The sequence below is a fragment of the Telmatherina bonti genome (genome assembly GCF_933228915.1).
Source record: "Telmatherina bonti genome assembly, chromosome: 24".
NCBI classification, from domain to species: domain Eukaryota; kingdom Metazoa; phylum Chordata; class Actinopteri; order Atheriniformes; family Telmatherinidae; genus Telmatherina; species Telmatherina bonti.
This window is the reverse complement of record NC_136633.1, coordinates 32,196,923-32,211,317: the sequence shown is the minus strand read 5'-3', so window position 1 is coordinate 32,211,317 and position 14,395 is coordinate 32,196,923. Positions and strand designations below refer to the sequence as shown.

General features: G+C 52.0%; 1 protein-coding gene across 1 annotated transcript in view; it reads right to left on the bottom strand.

The window, feature by feature from the left end:
- LOC306774178 (uncharacterized protein) overlaps window positions 1–14,395 on the bottom strand; it is a gene marked incomplete at its 5' end in the record, with an annotated part of 644,048 nt that overhangs the window by 568,503 nt on the left and 61,150 nt on the right. The gene's annotated exons all lie outside the window — the stretch shown is intronic.

The following is a 14,395-nucleotide window of genomic DNA, read 5'->3' as shown; positions in this document are numbered from 1 at the left end:
GTTTCCAGCGTAGAGCGGTGTGGAAGGTGCAGGTTATTGTGGTTCTATGAAGAGATATGTCTGTTTCCAGCGTAGAGCGGTGTGGAAGGTGCAGGTTATTGTGGTTCTATGAAGAGATATGTCTGTTTCCAGCGTAGAGCGGTGTGGAAGGTGCAGGTTATTGTGGTTCTATGAAGAGATATGTCTGTTTCCAGCGTAGAGCGGTGTGGAAGGTGCAGGTTATTGTGGTTCTATGAAGAGATATGTCTGTTTCCAGCGTAGAGCGGTGTGGAAGGTGCAGGTTATTGTGGTTCTATGAAGAGATATGTCTGTTTCCAGCGTAGAGCGGTGTGGAAGGTGCAGGTTATTGTGGTTCTATGAAGAGATATGTCTGTTTCCAGCGTAGAGCGGTGTGGAAGGTGCAGGTTATTGTGGTTCTATGAAGAGATATGTCTGTTTCCAGCGTAGAGCGGTGTGGAAGGTGCAGGTTATTGTGGTTCTATGAAGAGATATGTCTGTTTCCAGCGTAGAGCGGTGTGGAAGGTGCAGGTTATTGTGGTTCTATGAAGAGATATGTCTGTTTCCAGCGTAGAGCGGTGTGGAAGGTGCAGGTTATTGTGGTTCTATGAAGAGATATGTCTGTTTCCAGCGTAGAGCGGTGTGGAAGGTGCAGGTTATTGTGGTTCTATGAAGAGATATGTCTGTTTCCAGCGTAGAGCGGTGTGGAAGGTGCAGGTTATTGTGGTTCTATGAAGAGATATGTCTGTTTCCAGCGTAGAGCGGTGTGGAAGGTGCAGGTTATTGTGGTTCTATGAAGAGATATGTCTGTTTCCAGCGTAGAGCGGTGTGGAAGGTGCAGGTTATTGTGGTTCTATGAAGAGATATGTCTGTTTCCAGCGATAGAGCGGTGTGGAAGGTGCAGGTTATTGTGGTTCTATGAAGAGATATGTCTGTTTCCAGCGTAGAGCGGTGTGGAAGGTGCAGGTTATTGTGGTTCTATGAAGAGATATGTCTGTTTCCAGCGTAGAGCGGTGTGGAAGGTGCAGGTTATTGTGGTTCTATGAAGAGATATGTCTGTTTCCAGCGTAGAGCGGTGTGGAAGGTGCAGGTTATTGTGGTTCTATGAAGAGATATGTCTGTTTCCAGCGTAGAGCGGTGTGGAAGGTGCAGGTTATTGTGGTTCTATGAAGAGATATGTCTGTTTCCAGCGTAGAGCGGTGTGGAAGGTGCAGGTTATTGTGGTTCTATGAAGAGATATGTCTGTTTCCAGCGTAGAGCGGTGTGGAAGGTGCAGGTTATTGTGGTTCTATGAAGAGATATGTCTGTTTCCAGCGTAGAGCGGTGTGGAAGGTGCAGGTTATTGTGGTTCTATGAAGAGATATGTCTGTTTCCAGCGTAGAGCGGTGTGGAAGGTGCAGGTTATTGTGGTTCTATGAAGAGATATGTCTGTTTCCAGCGTAGAGCGGTGTGGAAGGTGCAGGTTATTGTGGTTCTATGAAGAGATATGTCTGTTTCCAGCGTAGAGCGGTGTGGAAGGTGCAGGTTATTGTGGTTCTATGAAGAGATATGTCTGTTTCCAGCGTAGAGCGGTGTGGAAGGTGCAGGTTATTGTGGTTCTATGAAGAGATATGTCTGTTTCCAGCGTAGAGCGGTGTGGAAGGTGCAGGTTATTGTGGTTCTATGAAGAGATATGTCTGTTTCCAGCGTAGAGCGGTGTGGAAGGTGCAGGTTATTGTGGTTCTATGAAGAGATATGTCTGTTTCCAGCGTAGAGCGGTGTGGAAGGTGCAGGTTATTGTGGTTCTATGAAGAGATATGTCTGTTTCCAGCGTAGAGCGGTGTGGAAGGTGCAGGTTATTGTGGTTCTATGAAGAGATATGTCTGTTTCCAGCGTAGAGCGGTGTGGAAGGTGCAGGTTATTGTGGTTCTATGAAGAGATATGTCTGTTTCCAGCGTAGAGCGGTGTGGAAGGTGCAGGTTATTGTGGTTCTATGAAGAGATATGTCTGTTTCCAGCGTAGAGCGGTGTGGAAGGTGCAGGTTATTGTGGTTCTATGAAGAGATATGTCTGTTTCCAGCGTAGAGCGGTGTGGAAGGTGCAGGTTATTGTGGTTCTATGAAGAGATATGTCTGTTTCCAGCGTAGAGCGGTGTGGAAGGTGCAGGTTATTGTGGTTCTATGAAGAGATATGTCTGTTTCCAGCGTAGAGCGGTGTGGAAGGTGCAGGTTATTGTGGTTCTATGAAGAGATATGTCTGTTTCCAGCGTAGAGCGGTGTGGAAGGTGCAGGTTATTGTGGTTCTATGAAGAGATATGTCTGTTTCCAGCGTAGAGCGGTGTGGAAGGTGCAGGTTATTGTGGTTCTATGAAGAGATATGTCTGTTTCCAGCGTAGAGCGGTGTGGAAGGTGCAGGTTATTGTGGTTCTATGAAGAGATATGTCTGTTTCCAGCGTAGAGCGGTGTGGAAGGTGCAGGTTATTGTGGTTCTATGAAGAGATATGTCTGTTTCCAGCGTAGAGCGGTGTGGAAGGTGCAGGTTATTGTGGTTCTATGAAGAGATATGTCTGTTTCCAGCGTAGAGCGGTGTGGAAGGTGCAGGTTATTGTGGTTCTATGAAGAGATATGTCTGTTTCCAGCGTAGAGCGGTGTGGAAGGTGCAGGTTATTGTGGTTCTATGAAGAGATATGTCTGTTTCCAGCGTAGAGCGGTGTGGAAGGTGCAGGTTATTGTGGTTCTATGAAGAGATATGTCTGTTTCCAGCGTAGAGCGGTGTGGAAGGTGCAGGTTATTGTGGTTCTATGAAGAGATATGTCTGTTTCCAGCGTAGAGCGGTGTGGAAGGTGCAGGTTATTGTGGTTCTATGAAGAGATATGTCTGTTTCCAGCGTAGAGCGGTGTGGAAGGTGCAGGTTATTGTGGGTTCTATGAAGAGATATGTCTGTTTCCAGCGTAGAGCGGTGTGGAAGGTGCAGGTTATTGTGGTTCTATGAAGAGATATGTCTGTTTCCAGCGTAGAGCGGTGTGGAAGGTGCAGGTTATTGTGGTTCTATGAAGAGATATGTCTGTTTCCAGCGTAGAGCGGTGTGGAAGGTGCAGGTTATTGTGGTTCTATGAAGAGATATGTCTGTTTCCAGCGTAGAGCGGTGTGGAAGGTGCAGGTTATTGTGGTTCTATGAAGAGATATGTCTGTTTCCAGCGTAGAGCGGTGTGGAAGGTGCAGGTTATTGTGGTTCTATGAAGAGATATGTCTGTTTCCAGCGTAGAGCGGTGTGGAAGGTGCAGGTTATTGTGGTTCTATGAAGAGATATGTCTGTTTCCAGCGTAGAGCGGGTGGAAGGTGCAGGTTATTGTGGTTCTTTGAAGAGATATGTCTGTTTCCAGCGTAGAGCGGTGTGGAAGGTGCAGGTTATTGTGGTTCTATGAAGAGATATGTCTGTTTCCAGCGTAGAGCGGTGTGGAAGGTGCAGGTTATTGTGGTTCTATGAAGAGATATGTCTGTTTCCAGCGTAGAGCGGTGTGGAAGGTGCAGGTTATTGTGGTTCTATGAAGAGATATGTCTGTTTCCAGCGTAGAGCGGTGTGGAAGGTGCAGGTTATTGTGGTTCTATGAAGAGATATGTCTGTTTCCAGCGTAGAGCGGTGTGGAAGGTGCAGGTTATTGTGGTTCTATGAAGAGATATGTCTGTTTCCAGCGTAGAGCGGTGTGGAAGGTGCAGGTTATTGTGGTTCTATGAAGAGATATGTCTGTTTCCAGCGTAGAGCGGTGTGGAAGGTGCAGGTTATTGTGGTTCTATGAAGAGATATGTCTGTTTCCAGCGTAGAGCGGTGTGGAAGGTGCAGGTTATTGTGGTTCTATGAAGAGATATGTCTGTTTCCAGCGTAGAGCGGTGTGGAAGGTGCAGGTTATTGTGGTTCTATGAAGAGATATGTCTGTTTCCAGCGTAGAGCGGTGTGGAAGGTGCAGGTTATTGTGGTTCTATGAAGAGATATGTCTGTTTCCAGCGTAGAGCGGTGTGGAAGGTGCAGGTTATTGTGGTTCTATGAAGAGATATGTCTGTTTCCAGCGTTAGAGCGGTGTGGAAGGTGCAGGTTATTGTGGTTCTATGAAGAGATATGTCTGTTTCCAGCGTAGAGCGGTGTGGAAGGTGCAGGTTATTGTGGTTCTATGAAGAGATATGTCTGTTTCCAGCGTAGAGCGGTGTGGAAGGTGCAGGTTATTGTGGTTCTATGAAGAGATATGTCTGTTTCCAGCGTAGAGCGGTGTGGAAGGTGCAGGTTATTGTGGTTCTATGAAGAGATATGTCTGTTTCCAGCGTAGAGCGGTGTGGAAGGTGCAGGTTATTGTGGTTCTATGAAGAGATATGTCTGTTTCCAGCGTAGAGCGGTGTGGAAGGTGCAGGTTATTGTGGTTCTATGAAGAGATATGTCTGTTTCCAGCGTAGAGCGGTGTGGAAGGTGCAGGTTATTGTGGTTCTATGAAGAGATATGTCTGTTTCCAGCGTAGAGCGGTGTGGAAGGTGCAGGTTATTGTGGTTCTATGAAGAGATATATATGTCTGTTTCCAGCGTAGAGCGGTGTGGAAGGTGCAGGTTATTGTGGTTCTATGAAGAGATATGTCTGTTTCCAGCATAGAGCGGTGCGGAAGGTGCAGGTTATTGTGGTTCTATGAAGAGATATGTCTGTTTCCAGCATAGAGCGGTGTGGAAAGTGCAGGTTATTGTGGTTCTATGAAGAGATATGTCTGTTTCCAGCGTAGAGCGGTGCGGAAGGTGCAGGTTATTGTGGTTCTATGAAGAGATATGTCTGTTTCCAGCGTAGAGCGGTGCGGAAGGTGCAGGTTATTGTGGTTCTATGAAGAGATATGTCTGTTTCCAGCGTAGAGCGGTGCGGAAGGTGCAGGTTATTGTGGTTCTATGAAGAGATATGTCTGTTTCCAGCGTAGAGCGGTGCGGAAGGTGCAGGTTATTGTGGTTCTATGAAGAGATATGTCTGTTTCCAGCGTAGAGCGGTGCGGAAGGTGCAGGTTATTGTGGTTCTATGAAGAGATATGTCTGTTTCCAGCGTAGAGCGGTGTGGAAGGTGCAGGTTATTGTGGTTCTATGAAGAGATATGTCTGTTTCCAGCGTAGAGCGGTGTGGAAAGTGCAGGTTATTGTGGTTCTATGAAGAGATATGTCTGTTTCCAGCGTAGAGCGGTGTGGAAAGTGCAGGTTATTGTGGTTCTATGAAGAGATATGTCTGTTTCCAGCGTAGAGCGGTGCGGAAGGTGCAGGTTATTGTGGTTCTATGAAGAGATATGTCTGTTTCCAGCGTAGAGCGGTGCGGAAGGTGCAGGTTATTGTGGTTCTATGAAGAGATATGTCTGTTTCCAGCGTAGAGCGGTGCGGAAGGTGCAGGTTATTGTGGTTCTATGAAGAGATATGTCTGTTTCCAGCGTAGAGCGGTGCGGAAGGTGCAGGTTATTGTGGTTCTATGAAGACATATGTCTGTTTCCAGCGTAGAGCTTTCAGCTCTTTCAGAGTTTCCTGTTCTTCCCTTGCTTCCTCTCTGATTAATGTCTTTTTGCCGTGTCTAAGCTCTGTGCGGATGGCCCTGTCTGGGCAGGTTTATTATTAGCGGCACTACATGGCATCTTTCTACTTTGGGATATATTTGAAATCATACAATCCTGACTTGTTTGTCTCAATAACTTTTGAGGAGGACACGTTTCAAAGGCAACTGTATTGTACTACGACTGTAGGAGCAATGAGCTACGTCACCATCAGACCTGGACTGGTTGGGATGTGACATGCTTCTTGTCCGGATGAAATTATTTTAACATGCACAAAATTTCTGACTTTCTGGAAACATTTTCAAAAGTGGCATGTTTGTATTTATTGTCATCTTGCAGATTTCAGTTTTTCCCTCCTTAATATCTTCAACAATTCTAAACATCTTCCACAATATAATCCTGTCAACATTTCCTTCTTGTTTCTGTTTTGAATGAACTGGGTAGAATGAAGAGTGCGAAAGGAAGTATGTTTGGACATCGCCACCAATTCACAATTCCATTAAAGCGGATTGACGGAATAATTTATTAATTTTTCTTAAATATCAAAACCATTCTTAGATTAAAAAAAAAAAATGGCAAGAGGGGTGAAAACAGGTGAAACCGAACACATAATAAAATAAGCCACACTGACGGCAGCAGCAATTTGGATCACGTTTTTGGATCGCGCTCACAGATCGCGCATCATACTCAATGAATACATGTTCACCTAACATACATCACGCCCACAGATCACATATCGCACTCTCATATCGCCTATCACACCCTCAGATCGCACATCGCGCCCTCAGATCCACATAGCGCCCTCAGATCGCACATCGCGCCCTCAGATCGCACATCGCACCGTCAGATCTCACATAGCGCCCTCAGATCCACATAGCGCCCTCAGATCCACATAGCGCCCTCAGATCTCACATAGCGCCCTCAGATCTCCACATAGCGCCCTCAGATCTCACATAGCGCCCTCAGATCTCACATAGCGCCCTCAGATCTCACATAGCGCCCTCAGATCGCACATAGCGCCCTCAGATCCACATAGCGCCCTCAGATCTCACATAGCGCCCTCAGATCTCACATAGCGCCCTCAGATCTCACATAGCGCCCTCAGATCTCACATAGCGCCCTCAGATCTCACATAGCGCCCTCAGATCTCACATAGCGCCCTCAGATCTCACATAGCGCCCTCAGATCCACATAGCGCCCTCAGATCCACATAGCGCCCTCAGATCTCACATAGCGCCCTCAGATCTCACATAGCGCCCTCAGATCTCACATAGCGCCCTCAGATCCACATAGCGCCCTCAGATCTCACATAGCGCCCTCAGATCTCACATAGCGCCCTCAGATCCACATAGCGCCCTCAGATCTCACATAGCGCCCTCAGATCTCACATAGCGCCCTCAGATCTCACATAGCGCCCTCAGATCTCACATAGCGCCCTCAGATCCACATAGCGCCCTCAGATCTCACATAGCGCCCTCAGATCTCACATAGCGCCCTCAGATCCACATAGCGCCCTCAGATCTCACATAACGCCCTCAGATCGCACATCGCACCGTCAGATCTCACATAGCGCCCTCAGATCTCACATAGCGCCCTCAGATCTCACATAGCGCCCTCAGATCTCACATAGCGCCCTCAGATCCACAACCTGCCCTCAGATCGCACATCGAGCCCTCAGATCGCACATTACACCCTCAGATCGCACATCCTGCCCTCAGATCGCACATTACACCCTCAGATCCACATAGCGCCCTCAGATCCACATAGCGCCCTCAGATCTCACATAGCGCCCTCAGATCTCACATAGCGCCCTCAGATCGCACATAGCGCCCTCAGATCTCACATAGCGCCCTCAGATCCACATAGCGCCCTCAGATCTCACATAGCGCCCTCAGATCTCACATAGCGCCCTCAGATCCACATAGCGCCCTCAGATCTCACATAGCGCCCTCAGATCTCACATAGCGCCCTCAGATCGCACATAGCGCCCTCAGATCTCACATAGCGCCCTCAGATCTCACATAGCGCCCTCAGATCGCACATAGCGCCCTCAGATCCACATAGCGCCCTCAGATCTCACATAGCGCCCTCAGATCTCACATAGCGCCCTCAGATCTCACATAGCGCCCTCAGATCCACATAGCGCCCTCAGATCTCACATAGCGCCCTCAGATCTCACATAGCGCCCTCAGATCTCACATAGCGCCCTCAGATCTCACATAGCGCCCTCAGATCTCACATAGCGCCCTCAGATCCACATAGCGCCCTCAGATCCACATAGCGCCCTCAGATCCACATAGCGCCCTCAGATCCACATAGCGCCCTCAGATCCACATAGCGCCCTCAGATCCACATAGCGCCCTCAGATCTCACATAGCGCCCTCAGATCTCACATAGCGCCCTCAGATCCACATAGCGCCCTCAGATCCACATAGCGCCCTCAGATCTCACATAGCGCCCTCAGATCCACATAGCGCCCTCAGATCTCACATAGCGCCCTCAGATCTCACATAGCGCCCTCAGATCCACATAGCGCCCTCAGATCTCACATAGCGCCCTCAGATCTCACATAGCGCCCTCAGATCCACATAGCGCCCTCAGATCTCACATAGCGCCCTCAGATCCACATAGCGCCCTCAGATCCACATAGCGCCCTCAGATCCACATAGCGCCCTCAGATCCACATAGCGCCCTCAGATCTCACATCGCGCCCTCAGATCCACATAGCGCCCTCAGATCTCACATAGCGCCCTCAGATCCACATAGCGCCCTCAGATCGCACATAGCGCCCTCAGATCTCACATAGCGCCCTCAGATCCACATAGCGCCCTCAGATCTCACATAGCGCCCTCAGATCTCACATAGCGCCCTCAGATCTCACATAGCGCCCTCAGATCCACATAGCGCCCTCAGATCTCACATAGCGCCCTCAGATCCACATAGCGCCCTCAGATCTCACATAGCGCCCTCAGATCCACATAGCGCCCTCAGATCCACATAGCGCCCTCAGATCCACATAGCGCCCTCAGATCCACATAGCGCCCTCAGATCTCACATAGCGCCCTCAGATCCACATAGCGCCCTCAGATCCACATAGCGCCCTCAGATCCACATAGCGCCCTCAGATCTCACATAGCGCCCTCAGATCCACATAGCGCCCTCAGATCTCACATAGCGCCCTCAGATCTCACATAGCGCCCTCAGATCCACATAGCGCCCTCAGATCTCACATAGCGCCCTCAGATCCACATAGCGCCCTCAGATCTCACATAGCGCCCTCAGATCCACATAGCGCCCTCAGATCCACATAGCGCCCTCAGATCTCACATAGCGCCCTCAGATCCACATAGCGCCCTCAGATCCACATAGCGCCCTCAGATCTCACATAGCGCCCTCAGATCCACATAGCGCCCTCAGATCCACATAGCGCCCTCAGATCTCACATAGCGCCCTCAGATCTCACATAGCGCCCTCAGATCTCACATAGCGCCCTCAGATCTCACATAGCGCCCTCAGATCTCACATAGTGCCCTCAGATCCACAACCTGCCCTCAGATCCACAACCTGCCCTCAGATCGGACATCATGCCTTCAGATCCACATAGCGCCCTCAGATCTCACATAGCGCCCTCAGATCTCACATAGCGCCCTCAGATCCACATAGCGCCCTCAGATCTCACATAGCGCCCTCAGATCCACATAGCGCCCTCAGATCCACATAGCGCCCTCAGATCCACATAGCGCCCTCAGATCCACATAGCGCCCTCAGATCCACATAGCGCCCTCAGATCCACATAGCGCCCTCAGATCTCACATAGCGCCCTCAGATCTCACATAGCGCCCTCAGATCCACATCGTGCCCTCAGATCCACATAGCGCCCTCAGATCCACATAGCGCCCTCAGATCTCACATAGCGCCCTCAGATCCACATAGCGCCCTCAGATCTCACATAGCGCCCTCAGATCTCACATAGCGCCCTCAGATCTCACATAGCGCCCTCAGATCTCACATAGCGCCCTCAGATCTCACATAGCGCCCTCAGATCTCACATAGCGCCCTCAGATCTCACATAGCGCCCTCAGATCTCACATAGCGCCCTCAGATCTCACATAGCGCCCTCAGATCTCACATAGCGCCCTCAGATCTCACATAGCGCCCTCAGATCCACATAGCGCCCTCAGATCTCACATAGCGCCCTCAGATCTCACATCGCGCCCTCAGATCTCACATAGCGCCCTCAGATCGCACATAGCGCCCTCAGATCTCACATAGCGCCCTCAGATCCACATCGTGCCCTCAGATCCACATAGCGCCCTCAGATCTCACATAGCGCCCTCAGATCTCACATAGCGCCCTCAGATCCACATCGTGCCCTCAGATCCACATAGCGCCCTCAGATCGCACATAGCGCCCTCAGATCTCACATAGCGCCCTCAGATCCACATCGTGCCCTCAGATCCACATAGCGCCCTCAGATCTCACATCGCGCCCTCAGATCTCACATAGCGCCCTCAGATCCACATCGTGCCCTCAGATCCACATAGCGCCCTCAGATCGCACATCGCGCCCTCAGATCTCACATAGCGCCCTCAGATCTCACATCGCGCCCTCAGATCTCACATAGCGCCCTCAGATCCACATAGCGCCCTCAGATCTCACATAGCGCCCTCAGATCGCACATAGCGCCCTCAGATCTCACATAGCGCCCTCAGATCTCACATAGCGCCCTCAGATCTCACATAGCGCCCTCAGATCTCACATAGCGCCCTCAGATCTCACATAGCGCCCTCAGATCTCACATCGCGCCCTCAGATCTCACATAGCGCCCTCAGATCTCACATAGCGCCCTCAGATCTCACATAGCGCCCTCAGATCCACATCGTGCCCTCAGATCCACATAGCGCCCTCAGATCCACATAGCGCCCTCAGATCCACATAGCGCCCTCAGATCTCACATAGCGCCCTCAGATCCACATAGCGCCCTCAGATCCACATAGCGCCCTCAGATCTCACATAGCGCCCTCAGATCCACAACCTGCCCTCAGATCTCACATAGCGCCCTCAGATCTCACATAGCGCCCTCAGATCTCACATAGCGCCCTCAGATCCACATCGTGCCCTCAGATCTCACATAGCGCCCTCAGATCCACATAGCGCCCTCAGATCTCACATAGCGCCCTCAGATCTCACATAGCGCCCTCAGATCCACATAGCGCCCTCAGATCTCACATAGCGCCCTCAGATCTCACATAGCGCCCTCAGATCTCACATAGCGCCCTCAGATCTCACATAGCGCCCTCAGATCTCACATAGCGCCCTCAGATCCACATAGCGCCCTCAGATCTCACATAGCGCCCTCAGATCCACATAGCGCCCTCAGATCTCACATAGCGCCCTCAGATCCACATAGCGCCCTCAGATCTCACATAGCGCCCTCAGATCCACATAGCGCCCTCAGATCTCACATAGCGCCCTCAGATCTCACATAGCGCCCTCAGATCCACATCGTGCCCTCAGATCCACATAGCGCCCTCAGATCCACATAGCGCCCTCAGATCTCACATAGCGCCCTCAGATCCACATAGCGCCCTCAGATCTCACATAGCGCCCTCAGATCTCACATAGCGCCCTCAGATCTCACATAGCGCCCTCAGATCCACATCGTGCCCTCAGATCCACATCGTGCCCTCAGATCCACATCGTGCCCTCAGATCCACATAGCGCCCTCAGATCCACATAGCGCCCTCAGATCTCACATAGCGCCCTCAGATCCACATAGCGCCCTCAGATCCACATAGCGCCCTCAGATCCACATAGCGCCCTCAGATCCACATAGCGCCCTCAGATCTCACATAGCGCCCTCAGATCCACATAGCGCCCTCAGATCCACATAGCGCCCTCAGATCCACATAGCGCCCTCAGATCTCACATAGCGCCCTCAGATCTCACATAGCGCCCTCAGATCCACATAGCGCCCTCAGATCTCACATAGCGCCCTCAGATCCACATAGCGCCCTCAGATCCACATAGCGCCCTCAGATCCACATAGCGCCCTCAGATCCACATAGCGCCCTCAGATCCACATAGCGCCCTCAGATCTCACATAGCGCCCTCAGATCCACATAGCGCCCTCAGATCTCACATAGCGCCCTCAGATCCACATAGCGCCCTCAGATCTCACATAGCGCCCTCAGATCCACATAGCGCCCTCAGATCCACATAGCGCCCTCAGATCCACATAGCGCCCTCAGATCTCACATAGCGCCCTCAGATCCACATAGCGCCCTCAGATCTCACATAACGCCCTCAGATCTCACATAGCGCCCTCAGATCCACATAGCGCCCTCAGATCCACATAGCGCCCTCAGATCTCACATAGCGCCCTCAGATCTCACATAGCGCCCTCAGATCCACATAGCGCCCTCAGATCTCACATAGCGCCCTCAGATCCACATAGCGCCCTCAGATCTCACATAGCGCCCTCAGATCCACATAGCGCCCTCAGATCTCACATAGCGCCCTCAGATCCACATAGCGCCCTCAGATCCACATAGCGCCCTCAGATCCACATAGCGCCCTCAGATCTCACATAGCGCCCTCAGATCCACATAGCGCCCTCAGATCCACATAGCGCCCTCAGATCTCACATAGCGCCCTCAGATCCACATAGCGCCCTCAGATCCACATAGCGCCCTCAGATCCACATAGCGCCCTCAGATCCACATAGCGCCCTCAGATCCACATAGCGCCCTCAGATCCACATAGCGCCCTCAGATCTCACATAGCGCCCTCAGATCCACATAGCGCCCTCAGATCTCACATAGCGCCCTCAGATCTCACATAGCGCCCTCAGATCCACATAGCGCCCTCAGATCTCACATAGCGCCCTCAGATCCACATAGCGCCCTCAGATCCACATAGCGCCCTCAGATCCACATAGCGCCCTCAGATCTCACATAGCGCCCTCAGATCCACATAGCGCCCTCAGATCCACATAGCGCCCTCAGATCCACATAGCGCCCTCAGATCCACATAGCGCCCTCAGATCCACATAGCGCCCTCAGATCCACATAGCGCCCTCAGATCCACATAGCGCCCTCAGATCCACATAGCGCCCTCAGATCTCACATAGCGCCCTCAGATCCACATAGCGCCCTCAGATCTCACATAGCGCCCTCAGATCTCACATAGCGCCCTCAGATCTCACATAGCGCCCTCAGATCCACATAGCGCCCTCAGATCTCACATAGCGCCCTCAGATCTCACATAGCGCCCTCAGATCTCACATAGCGCCCTCAGATCTCACATAGCGCCCTCAGATCCACATAGCGCCCTCAGATCTCACATAGCGCCCTCAGATCCACATAGCGCCCTCAGATCCACATAGCACCCTCAGATCCACAACCTGCCCTCAGATCGGACATCATGCCTTCAGATCTCACATAGCGCCCTCAGATCTCACATAGCGCCCTCAGATCCACATCGTGCCCTCAGATCCACATAGCGCCCTCAGATCCACATCGTGCCCTCAGATCTCACATAGCGCCCTCAGATCTCACATAGCGCCCTCAGATCCACATCGTGCCCTCAGATCTCACATAGCGCCCTCAGATCTCACATAGCGCCCTCAGATCCACATAGCGCCCTCAGATCTCACATAGCGCCCTCAGATCTCACATAGCGCCCTCAGATCCACAACCTGCCCTCAGATCGCACATCGAGCCCTCAGATCGCACATAGCGCCCTCAGATCGCACATCCTGCCCTCAGATCGCACATCCTGCCCTCAGATCGCACATTACACCCTCAGATCGCACATCCTGCCCTCAGATCGCACATCGAGCCCTCAGATCGCACATCCTGCCCTCAGATCGCACATTACACCCTCAGATCGCACATCCTGCCCTCAGATCGCACATCGCACCGTCAGATCGCACATACCGCCCTCAGATCCAAAGAGCGCCCATAGATCAACATCATGCCCTCAGATTGGACATACCGCCCTCAGATCGCACATAGCGCCCTCAGATCGCACATCGTGCCCTCAGATCGCACATCGTGCCCTCATATCGCACATCGAGCCCTCAGATCGCACATCGTGCCCTCAGATCGCACATCGTGCCCTCATATCGCACATCGAGCCCTCAGATCGCACATAGCGCCCTCAGATCGCACATTACACCCTCAGATCGCACATTGCGCCTTCAGATCGCACATAGCGCCTCCAGATCGCACATAGCGCCTTCAGATCGCACATAGCGCCCTCAGATCGCACATAGCGCCCTCAGATCGCACATAGCGCCCTCAGATCGCAGATCGTGCCCTCTGATCGCACATCCTGCCCTCAGATCGCACATCGAGCCCTCAGATCGCACATCGAGCCCTCAGATCGCACATCGAGCCCTCAGATCGCACATAGCGCCCTCAGATCGCACATAGCGCCCTCAGATCGCACATCGTGCCCTCAGATCGCACATAGCGCCCTCAGATCGCACATCGTGCCCTCTGATCGCACATCCTGCCCTCAGATCGCACATCGAGCCCTCAGATCGCACATCGAGCCCTCAGATCGCACATTGCGCCTTCAGATCGCACATAGCGCCTCCAGATCGCACATAGCGCCTCCAGATCGCACATACCGCCCTCAGATGGCACATAGCGCCTCCAGATCGCACATACCGCCCTCAGATCCACAGAGCGCCCATACATCCACATCGTGCTCTCAGATCCACATCATGCCCACAGATCGGACATCATGCCTTCAGATTGCACATCGTGCCCTCGGATCGCACATCGTGCCCTCAGATCGCACCCTCAGATCGCACATAGCGCCTCCAGATCGCACAAAACGCCACAAGATCTCACATAGCG